General features: G+C 45.6%; 2 protein-coding genes across 3 annotated transcripts in view; one reads left to right on the top strand and one right to left on the bottom strand.

Moving 5' to 3' along the window:
- CTCFL (CCCTC-binding factor like) overlaps positions 1-2,172 on the bottom strand; it is a 46,502-nt gene extending 44,330 nt beyond the window's left edge. The window contains exon 1 of one of the 2 annotated variants that reach the window (XM_053244541.1): positions 2,079-2,172. The gene's annotated coding sequence lies outside the window, so the exon portion shown is untranslated. Of the gene's footprint in view, positions 1-813; positions 965-2,078 lie in introns of those variants that run through there. The other variant, XM_053244540.1, reaches the window with a different exon arrangement.
- Positions 939-12,035, top strand: part of PCK1 (phosphoenolpyruvate carboxykinase 1) — a 49,448-nt gene continuing 38,351 nt past the window's right edge. Inside the window, exon 1 of the mRNA XM_053244544.1 lies at positions 939-1,853. The gene's annotated coding sequence lies outside the window, so the exon portion shown is untranslated. The remainder of the gene's footprint in view (positions 1,854-12,035) is intronic.

Raw genomic sequence — 12,035 nt, 5'->3', positions numbered from 1 at the left:
TGCAAGAATTACACATGCATATATTTTTATTTTTGCTCTCTGCACAATCACCATGCATGACCACCTGTTCAAAAGCACCTAAAGGGCTTTATTTTTATTTTGGTGGTGGGGGAATTACATGCTCCATGAGTTCCTGGTACAGCTAGTAGTTAGGGAACTTTTGTTCTGTGTAGTCATCATTTTCTAACATACAAAGCAGCCCTGAATCCTTAATTCTTAAAAATGTCCAATCGAGTTGCTCAAAATTCATTCTTCTTGGAATCAATGGAATTTATTCCCACATAAAAGGTTTAGGGTGGGGCATCATGATCTAATGCCTTTAGGACAGTCCTTTTCAAACCCTATACGGTACCTGTTTCCCATTGGTTTCAGTGGGACATACTACTCCCAGGAAAGCATGCATAGGAATCTAGCAATCTGATCCTATGCATGTGTACTTGGGAATAAACTCGGTAAAATTCCACCCATGCTAATACTACATTTACTTTCGAGTAAACACACCTAGGATCTGCTCCCGTGTCCCACCTCTACCTTCACACCCTGTATGTAAAAAATCCCTCCTAACTGATTCTGGACTTCCAGATTAAGATTTCTCCTGCAAAAAACTGGGTCTCCTCCCTTAGGGCTCCATCCTGAATTACTCCGTTTTGCTACCCCTGTTTTGCTTCCCTCTCCTGAATTACCCCCATTTCAGCTTCCAATTCTCCCCTCCCCAGCCCCTCTTGCTATTCCCACCCCACGCAAGATGACCCTCTATGGACCCCCCCGCCCCGCCCTGCCCCATCAGGCCTGCAGGGGGGGCCTTTCTCTCACCAGCCTGCTCCCGCCTCCAGCCAGCAGGGCGGACTGCGCGCCCACCCTGGCTGCGTGGGCGTGGCAAATGTTGCACCACCGGGCGGTAGAGGAGCCCGGACGTGCAACTCTCTTGCCCTTACGTGGGAATCAGCCCTTTTGAATGCGCGGGGGCTTCCTTCACTGAACAGAATGACGCCAGTTCTCATGAGTCAGACAGCTCTAGGATCGCGCTGCGGGCTGCACTGACTGTGCATACGTGCTGGGGAGTCAGTGTCGCTCCCTTTGAATTCGGCGCGGGCGTACTTGCTTGCCACAGTAAGGGTGCACATAGCCTCCCGCTCTCACTCTGCAATCCTCAGTAGGCTGAATTGGGAATAAGTTCCATAGTAAATTTAGGATCGCGCCGCTGCTCAGCTGCAAATGTATAGAAACATTCATAGGATGGCGCTGGTCGGCTGCAGGTCTTCTCAGTGGACATAAACCTCGCATCCGCGGCATTTACTTCCAAGTACGCGCGGTCAGGCTCCGGCCGCTGAAAATGGCTACTTGGGAGTAATTCCCATTGGGTTAATGGAGCAATGTCTGGATAAGCATGCTTAGACCTGGAAGGGGTGGAAGGGAGACGGGATTTGGGGTGGCATCATCTAATTGCAGTCCCCTCTAGACGCGTTTACTCGTGAATAAACCCTACTGTGTTTCATTATGGCCATCTACTCAAAACAAGCGTGCCCGCCACAGCCGCGCAATCTGATCCTGAGTGCTTAACGGGTTAGTATGCACAGCTAGGTGGCCAGATTTGGTTTTTTAAAAGCCAAATTCTGGCGTACGGCCCATTTGACCTACGAGTATACCCCTTAGGTTCTGGCCACTCAGAACTCTTTGCAAAGGAGGTTTCGCGCGGGCGCTTTCCATGGACTAGCTCGCTCTTTTCTGTACCCTTCTTTCTAAAATGGAACCTGAAGCACATTTCTATGCCGATCTTTCGCTTGAGTAACGCTTTGCACCCCACGGATTGCTCCATCAGATTCAGCTACGACGATCACCCCATTTTGGAGCAGGTAAGGAAGGACCGCGTGGCTCGCCCACAGTGAGATAAGCCCAGCAGGCTTTGCAAGCAATGCTTGTTTCCATTACACCACACTTAAATAAATAAATAAATAAATAAAAATAAATAAATGTTGAGGTGCAACAAGCAACCCTTCCTGGGAGCTTTTCGTTGTTGTTTTTACCCCGATAGTTGCCCGCCCCCTAATGCCAGTGAGGAACCTAGCACTAGTAGTTACCTGCTCAGTGTCTGCATTTTTATCTTGAAAGTTCCAAGATGAAACAAAAACGTTTCCAGGGGGGTGAGCTGCTTTATTGATCCCCTGCACACATGCAGCCCCAGGCGTCTACATTGTGTAAAGAACATAAGAACAGCCCTGCTGGATCAGGCCCAAGGCCTAGCCCAGCATCCTCTTCCACACAGTGGCCCACCAGATGCCTCTAGGAAGCCCACAGGCAAGAGGTATGTGCATGCCCTCTCTCCTGCTGTTGCTCCCCTGCAACTGGTATTTAGAGGCATCTTGCCTCTGAGGCTGGAGGTAGCCTATAGCCACCAGACAAGCAGCCATTGATAGACCTCTGTGAATTTGTCTAAGCTCTTCTTAATGTCATCAAGGCTGATGGCTGTCACTACACTACAGAGAATTCCATTGGTTAATTATGCATTGTGTGAAAAAGTACTTCCTTTTGTTGGTCCTTTCTTGGCAATCAGTTTCATGGGATGACCCCTGGTTCTAGAGTTATACGAGGGGGAGAAAATTTTCTCCCTATCCACTCTCCACACCATGCATAATTTTATAGGCCGCTATAATGTCACCCCTCAGTCATCTTTTTTCTAAACTAAAAAGCTCCAGGTGTTGTAGCCTTGCCTCATAAGGAGGGTGCTCTAGACCCCTGATCATCTTGGTTGCCCTCTTCTGCACATTTTCCAGTTCTATAATGTACTTTCTGAGTTATGGTGACTAGAATTGTACACAGTACTTACTCCAAATGTGGCCGCACCTTATATTTGTATAAGAGCATTATGATATTAGCAGTTTTATTTTCAGTCCCCTAATGATTCCAAGCATGGAATTGGCCTTCTCACTAGGGCTGTGCACGAATTGCGATTCGAAGAGTGATTCACAGCACATCCCTGGTACCTTTAAAACGGAGGAGAGCAGCTACATACTTGCTCCTCTGCTGCTCGCCAAAGGAGAGCACCAATACAATTCCGGTACTGGTGGCGCTCCCCCTCCCCCCAGCTGTCTTCACATGCCAGTGGTGCTTTCCCCCAGCTTCCCTGAATGACACCAGCATGTACATGGCTTCCGTGCATAGTTGACTACTCAAATGGCTGCTGCACATGTGCATGTGCTTGTTACTTAAAAATTGCAGTTCAAGAATGCTTAAGACAGGAGTGGATAACAACTCTGTTCACTAGATGGGAATCTGGGAACCAGAGGTGCATTTTGCTGCATGAACTGAACCCATCATCCAGACCAGTCTTCATAAAATGGGTATGGCCTGAGGACACACGGTGCAGGCATTCTGTCGAAGCTTCACCTGAGTCTGGTCAGTTCCTGAATGGGAGTCTGCCTGGAAACTTGATGTATTCTGGCTTCAATTCCACCATGGAAGAAAAGTGGGATATAAATGTAATTTTTAAAAAGTTAAGTTGGTAGCTATTTGCACTAAGGGCTTATGTCTTGTGCAGCCTATACACGCAGGCATATCTTTACATACATTTTTATGTATTACACCCATGTAAATATTTTTCTATGTAAACCTCATTGAGATTCTTTTTTGCTGAAAAGCAGTACAGTATATATAATAATAATATTATTATGTTATTATTACTTATTAGACATGCAAGATACAAAACAGAGGGGAAATATTGAACTCACAATAACTGGGCAAAGCGGCACTTTTTAAAGCCCTGCCTCTTTTATATTTACCAGGTGGATAGCAATTGTTCCAGCATCCTTCCCACTGGCTACTGCTGGTGTCTCTCTTGTGTTTCTTTTTCCATTGGAACTTCTTTTGGGACAAGAAACCACCGTCTCTCTTCTTTTGCTAATGTAAAACGTTCTTGAGAAATTTGTAAAAGCAGCTTCATTTTTCAAAAGTAATTAATAATATTAATAATAATAAGTTAATAATAAATAGGGTAGCATATCCTCTGTCACAGCTTGAATTGCATTGTTCCTTTCATTACAAGTGAAATGGTGGACAAACTTTTAATAATTTGGTGCGGCCATGAAAGACCACCAATGCTGATGGGGGAGGCATCCACCCACATGCCGTTAGCTGATCACCTGCAAAGTCAGAGGGCCGTGTGCGGCGCAACCTGTGCTTTCCTGTTACATCATTCCACCCAGTGTGCAACTTACTCACTGTAAGGACCCCTTTTCTTGTTCTATTTTATATGTTCATGATATTCACAATAGATGAGCTTTCTAGCCTTTTCCCTTTTATTTGTGAAAGCCTTGAATCATTCTCCATTAGTCAATGTTTCGGCAAGAACATGTCACAATTTTTTTTAACCTTTGCCTCTGTTTTGTAAGTGGTTCCATTTGAAGTCGCTTCTGCCTTGCTTGTCGAAACTGCCCATTGGCATTTTTATGTTTTCAACACGCAGCTCTTTCTCCCTCTGCTCTTTGACATTGATGAGCAACTTGCTTAACAAACCCAAGAACATTAAAATGTTTTGAAAAAAAGCTTTTTATTTTGAAAGAAAAGGTTAAACTTTGAAAGAACTAAAAATATGACTCATGTTTCCAGTAAACCCAAGAACTTTTATGCTACACTAATCTAATGAAGATCAGATACCCTCTATCCGGTTTAGCTTGGCCGGGTTCAGCTCTCCAGGACAGGTTTGACCCAAATCAGGACATTACAAAAGGTTACCCACATATGAACTGAATTTTTTGTCACCCACTTTCTCTGGAGGAGCATCAGGAACGGTCACATTTGGGATCGAGGTATCTTAGTGCCCGTTTTAGGAGGTACAGTACTAGTTTTCACATGACCGTTAAATCCTACGTACATTTAAAAGCTAGCCCAGCCTTAGGCCTGACATGCTTGCTGTCTATATGCAAGATTATTATTTTTAAAATGTGGAGGTAATTATATTGTACCCATTGTGCACTTATCTGTTTGCCCAGTAGAGCTATCCCCTTAGGAAGGCAATTTTGATCTGTGAAACTGTGCAGGGAAGGTATTCACACACACACACACACACACACCCATACCCATTACCTTATCAAATTAGCAACTCTCTACAGCTTCTTGGAAGTAAAAATAAAAGTCCTATTCACACATTATGTTCAATGCATGTATGTACAAACTGCACACAGTATATGCACGTACATATACTGTATGCACATGCAACTCTGTTGTATACCTGTATGCATATAAAACTATTCACACATTACAATCAATGCATGTGCAATAATACACCTCCTATCTGTACTTGGGATTCTGCCTGCCCAACAGGGTTGTCAGAGGGGTATTTGCTCAGAGAGAGAAGCTAAATTGTTGTGCATGCATGACAGGGCCTTCTTCTTTGTTGCCCCCAGGCTCTGGAATGCTCTCCCAGTGAATGTCCGCTCTTTGGCTGCTTTTAAAAAACAACTAATTTTTTTTAATTCGTTCAGGCTTTTACCCCTTAGGGGCTCCCCTGCTTCTGTTTTCTTTTTTTTATGGTGGTTGTTTTTCGGTTTTTATGGTTTTTATTGTTTAACTGATTTTAAGGTTTTAAATGTGATTTTTAGGGAGTTTTACTGTATTTTAACTTTTGTAAACCACCTTGGGATGTCTTATGAAAGGCGGTACAAAAACTGAACAAATAAATAAATTTGAAGGGGTCTGTACTCAGGTTTTCTTTTGAAGTGAACACATATGGGACTGGTTCAAATAATACCAGCCCCAGCACATGTGAAGAAGCAGGGGTCGCGACGCCAAGAATGTGCCCATCAGCTTGTCTTCCCCAGACATCTAGAAAGCCTTCCTGGCGCAGCTCTTGATCATGGCTGGGAGTGTTCATCCAGTTGGCCCCTAAACAAATAGTCTGAATACTTATTTAAACAAGTATTTGGAGCTCATGTTTAGGCACCATTTGGATGAACACATGTGATTAAGGGACACTGGGAGGGTGTCAGGACATCTGTGGAGGACATGTCAGTGGACACATTCTCCACTCAGCCCCTCCTTCTTCATATGTGCTGAGGCTAATATTGTTTGAACCAGCCCCATATACTGTCATTCACACAACAACATGTGCACATGTAGAGATCTGTATGTAAGTACAGCATAAACCCTATCCACACATAAAGGCTGTTCTCCCGAGCAGCCTAACCCAGGCTAGGGCAGACCAGCATGAGTACTGTCTATCGTATGGAGTGCTAGGATCACTCCTGATCCTGGCGCTCCCACCCAGCCTGACCCCACTTTGTAGCCCAGCCTGTAGCTCAGGTTAAGGGCATGTGCACTCCCTTAACCTGACTGCCAGGGTCATGTGTGTGCTCGGGCTGTTTGCCTTTATATCTTGGGGGATTCCCCCAATGCACTGTGCTCGTCACGTGGTGCATTGTGGGATATCTGTCCAGCAGTACATTTCCTTCTGTACCATGCATTTGAGGGGCCTGTACCCAGGTTCACTTTTAAAATGAACACAGGTACAGTCATTCAGACACACACATGTGCCTGTGTACACACACCTGTACACTCGGGACAACATACTGTCTGAATGTAGCTCCAACATAATGTATGTATAGGTCTAATGAATAATTCAAAAACTATGGCAGCTATGGCGATTGGAGGAGATCTGGTCTTGTGATAACAAGCATGAATTGCCCTCTTTGCTAAGCAGGGTCTGCCCTGGTTTGTATTTGAATGGGAGACTACATGTGTGAGCACAGTAAAATATTCCCCTTAGGGGATGGGGCTACTCTGGGAAGAGCATCTGTTGTATGATTGCATGCAGAAGGTTCCAAGTTCCCTCCCTGGCAGCATCTCCAAGACAGGGCTGAGAGAGATTCCTGCCTGCAACCTTGGAGAAGCCGCTGCCAATCTGTGAAGACAATACTGAGCTACATGGACCAATTGTCTGATTCGGTATAAGGCAGCTACCTATGTTCCTATGTAGTTGGTGTTCACCGAGCTACCACTGAGGAAAATGAGAACTTTAGCATGACAGCAGTGATGGCAAAAAGTCAAAATTGTGCTGGAGTCCATTAAAACCAACCAACCAAAAATGAAAATGGCACATAGAAGGCTGGGCTATGCATGCAACAAAATGAGATGGTAGAGAGCTAAGGTAGTCAATGAGGCACTTCACATGATTGGTGTGAAGCGCCGGACGGGGTCTGTGTAGGGAGAGCGGGCTTAGCCCACTCTCCCCACACACAAGCAGCCGCTTGTTGCTGGGCAGCCGGATCGGCCGCCCAGAGAAGCGGCTGCTCTGCTCGGGCTCTCCTGTGCCTGGCCACAGCTCCGTTACGAGCTTCAGGGGAAGGGGGAGTGCTGTCGCGCAGTGCCCTGGCGCCGTGAACCGCTTGAAGGCACCGTGCAAGTGCGCGGTGCCTTCCTGGGGTCCCCTCTCCCCTGCACCCCAGTGTGTTAGCCGCTGTTGCAAGCAGCCTCGGCTGACACACAATCCAACAAATAAGGTTAACAGAGTGCTTGCTCCATTAACCCCGTTTAGGGTGAGGGGCAGTTAGGTGGGCTAGCTGCCAGAGAACCACCGGGTTTACCTGCGTGCCCGGTGGTTCTTACTAGGGATGGGCCCGGACTGGTCCGGAGGCCATTGAAATGGCCTCCGGACCGGTCTGGACCTGGGTGGTTCGGTTTGGGGTGGGGGGTACCTTTAAGAGCGGCGGGAGGGTTTACTTACCCCTCCTGCCGCTTTCCCACTTGGCGCCGTTACTTGCAAAACCTCCCAGGAGTGCATTGCACGCGTGCACGTCAGGGAAGGGGCGGCAGGGAGGTATCCTGCCGCCCCAATTACTCTTATGTTTACGGCGCCAAGCGGGAAAGCGGCGGGAGGGGTAAGTAAACCCTCCTGCTGCTCTTAAAGGTACCCCCACCCCAGTGCCGCAGTTGGCAGTTCCATGCACACCCCTAGTTCTCACGATTGCTCGGAACTTGGCTAAGGGAGCCCAGCTCGCTTTTGAGCGATCCTGTGAATATCTTCATTAGGTACCTCGAGGGCTGCTGGTAGCTTCCAGACATACCTGAAGTTAGCTTTCCAGGTCTTTGGGCTTTCTTCTTCCTCCCACCCCTTCCTGCCTATACTGCAAATGTGATTGGCTGGCTGAGTGGGACCATAGCCTTGCCATTTTTAATCTTTCTCTCTCTGAGTGCTCAGGGTTGTTTTTACTTTATCTCCCATTAATTCTCCCAGTTCCCCCCCCACCACACACACAAAGCAGCCTATCTTACTCCCCTCCTCCCCTGCAGCAAAATCTTGCTGCAATTCAGCAGTTTTGTTGTTAAAATTCCTTATTGTGTCAATGTACATTTTTGTACACACCGCCATTTTGTGACTAGCTTCGCCTTTCCAAGCCACTATTTAATGCAGAGGGAGAAGGGTTCTGACCAAAAAAAGTGCCTTAAGTCTGCCCACACCTGCCCTACTCCTCACAAAGGGACTTGTGGACGTGAGAGGCATGACCCATGGGCATGTCAACACTGGGGGTTAGTCTTGTTAGTCCAGCCTGCGCAACCCCAGTCTTCTCTCGCACATTCATCATACAGGGCTATTGCTTTACTGGTTCAGTTTGTAACATACTGATTGCGTGGCAATCATAATGTGTATGCCCACTCACACTGAACACATATAGGGAGCAGGAATGATATTTCCTCATTTGTTTATACAGTGCCTAGATCTGTGGGCCTGTCAAATTCATGGGCCACCAACTGCCATCATGATTGGTAACAACAAAAGTTTGTGGAGAAAAATGTTATGTAGCTAGTAGCCCCATCTAGAAAATAAAAATAGTTTTAAGGCCACCTTTCCTCTTAAAACAAAAGAAGTGGTGTCACATAACTCATTCCTTTTCTTAAATGACTATGCCTGGGATATTTAGAACCACAGAGAACAATGAAGAACAGTGTGTGAGAAATAAGTCATCATCGACCATCAGCGGCTTTCAGATGTCATGAGATGCTTTGTTGTTCTCATTCCTGTGGTAATGAAGTCTAGAAGTTCTTTTTTTCTGACAGTTTCTCCTTGCCTTTTCTTCCCCCTTTCTCATTTAACGAAAGCACATCTACATTTTCTCCCCTCCTGTATTGAGTTGAGGCAAATCAACTTCTAAATTGAAGCACTCAAAACCTTTATTTTGGAAAACTTGAATAGTGTCCATCAAAGCAGGAGCCTTGAAAACATGCCTTTTAAGGTGCTTATTGAACACTCGCTTCTAAAAAAAAAAAAAAGTCAAATTCACACTCATTTAAATAATTTGACAGCTTCCAAGACGACACCTGATGAGCACCGCATTCAAGTGTCAGAAAGAAAGATGGAGAAGATGAGCCCCCCTGCACACACCAAATTGGGATTTGCATTCAGCCTGCTAAATGTAATGCATTATAATCCCATTAATACTCCAGAAAGTTTAGAACTGGGAATAAATTTGCAGCAAAAATGCATTTAAATTTGAAAACTCTCTGGGTTCTCTTTTTCTTCCTATTAAGAGTGATGTTGTCTGTCAGAATAAATCCCTGGAATTCAGTCTTCTCTTTAGCCAAAACTGCATAGGAAGGGAAACAAAAGAGGAAGTTTACTTTGGAACTCTGCCATAGTCTAAAGGGCTCAATTCTTAAACACGACTGAAGGATCCGTGCACTCAGGGCCACTGACCCCCAAACAGCTTCACTGTGGCACCCCACTCCAAACAGTGACCTCCCCAACAAAAATAGGCCAGAGGTTTCCATAGAGTGGCTTAGAATAAGAATTCATATTTGGCTCTTGGGAGCTTCAGAAAATATCCAATCAATTCAGTTCTGTGGTAAAGTGTGTACATCTGAGTACCAGTTGCAGGGGAGTAACAGCAGGAGAGAGGGCATGCCCTCAACTCCTGCCTGTGGCTTCCAGCAGCATCTGGTGGGCCACTGTGCGAAACAGGGTGCTGGACTTGGGCCTGATCCAGCAGGGCTGTTCTTATGTTCTTATGAGTCGATTTCGACTCCCGGCACCCAGAGAGCCCTGTAGTTTTCTTTGGTAGAATACAGGAGGGGTTTACCATTGCCTCCTCCCACACAGTATGAGATGATACCTTTCAGCATCTTCCTATATTGCTACTGCCCAATATAGTACCAGCGGGGATTTGAACCGGCAACCTCCTGCTTGTTAGTCGAGCATTTCCCTGCTGTGCCACTTAAGGTGGGTGGATAATTCAGTTCTAGTTATATGCAAAGCATTGTCCTAAGTGGAAATACATATTCCCCCACCTGCATAAAAAGACATATCCAGATAGTTTAGTGGAATCAGGATCTGCCCAATTTAATGGCTGCCTCCAGTTTAATGGCTACTTCCAGTCTCAGAGACAGGATGCCTCTGAATACCATTTTCAAGAGATCAACAGCAGGAGAAAGGGCACGCTTTCATTTCTTGCCTTTGGGCTTCCCAGAGGCATCTGGTGGGCCACTGGGAGACAGGATGCTGGACTAGGTAGGCCTTGGGCATACAGCAAGCCTGTTCCTACATTCTTAATCTAGTTGGGCATTGTTCTGCAAATGATAATGCACACCCTGCTGTGTGAGTTGGCACAGTTGGCAAGCATATCTCCCATGCTCAGTCAGGACATTTATGGTTTGCAAAATTTATACTGGGATAGTTGCAACCTAGTGCAGTTACCCCCTAATTAGTGGATGTTTATTATTTATTACATTTATATTCTGCCCTTCCTCCTCGGAGCACATAGTTCTCCTCCTTTTATCTTCAAAACTGTGTGAGGCTGAAAGAGAGTGACTGAGCCAAGGTCATCATTGAGCAGTGTTCCCTCTAACAGGGATTTCCAGATGTTGACTACAGCTCCCAGAATTTCCAGCTGCAATGGCCTTTGGCTGAGGATTCTGGGAATTATAGTCAACAATGTCTCAAAATCCCTGCCACAGGGAACATTGCCAGTGAGCTTCATGGCTGAGTGAGGCTCTGAATTTGGGTCTTGCCAGTATTAATCCAATCTTCTAACTACTGCAGCATACTGGGCAACATCTAAATTAAGCTAGTCATGATGGTTGTTAGTCATGACTGCCTTGTCTCATTGGTGTCCGTGGTGCTTAGTCATAACTAACTAATCTGGATGTTGCCCACTGTCTCTAGTGAATTGTTCAAGCAAGAACTCCTGCACTTGAAGCTAACTAGAGGGATCAAATAATTTCTGCTTGATCAGTGCTCAGCAGGAGGTGTTCCTCATTAGAGGAGGAAGGCTGTAGAGCTCAGAAATCTCCTCCTGTAACATGTAGCTTGGCTTAGTAGCTTGAACCATCCATAATTTTGTGCTCGGTATCTTGGAAACCTGCATCGTCTTCACTCCGTGTTTTGGCTTGTGGCACATCCTGGTCTGGACTGTCATAGCCTTGCTTCAGACATTTGTGTCTACAGTAACTTTTTGAACCCCTGCTAACTTGGCAAAGAGGCACCTTTTAATGTGGTGATTCTCTTTATTTAGCAGCGGGAGAGTAACTGGCCCTCTCCACCCCCAGCACAGTACCTCCAGTGACTGTGGCTAATGTCTAGCTTATGTTCCTTTTTAGATTGTGAGCCCTTTAGGAACAGGGATCCATCTTATTTATTTGTTATTTATCTGTGTAAACCGCCCTGATCCATTTTTGAGAAGGGCGTTATAGAAATCAAACAAACAAACAAACAAACAAACAAACCTGACAACTGTATGTCAGGATTAAGTGAACCATGTGAATCGCGTCTTGTGTGATCTCTGGGCATTCATACATACAGTTCTCTTTCAAGGCACACTGGACTGTTCAGGGCTGGATGAACTTGTGATCTGCCTCAGTAAAACAGCTTGATATTGTTACACTGCTTTGGTTGATCTGCTTCCCCAAATGGTGAGAAGTTCTAGGAGTTGCAATTTGCAGCACGCCTTGGATTCTGGTTTCCCTTGAAAAAAGAGCTGCTGCAGACTTAGGCTGCATATATGAATTGAATTTATTTATTTACGGTTTTTGACCAAATAGTACAATACATTTAC

This window comes from Hemicordylus capensis, chromosome 4 (assembly GCF_027244095.1).
Source record: "Hemicordylus capensis ecotype Gifberg chromosome 4, rHemCap1.1.pri, whole genome shotgun sequence".
Lineage (NCBI taxonomy): Eukaryota > Metazoa > Chordata > Lepidosauria > Squamata > Cordylidae > Hemicordylus > Hemicordylus capensis.
Note: the sequence above shows the minus strand (reverse complement) of the source record. Positions and strands in the feature narration are given on the sequence as shown.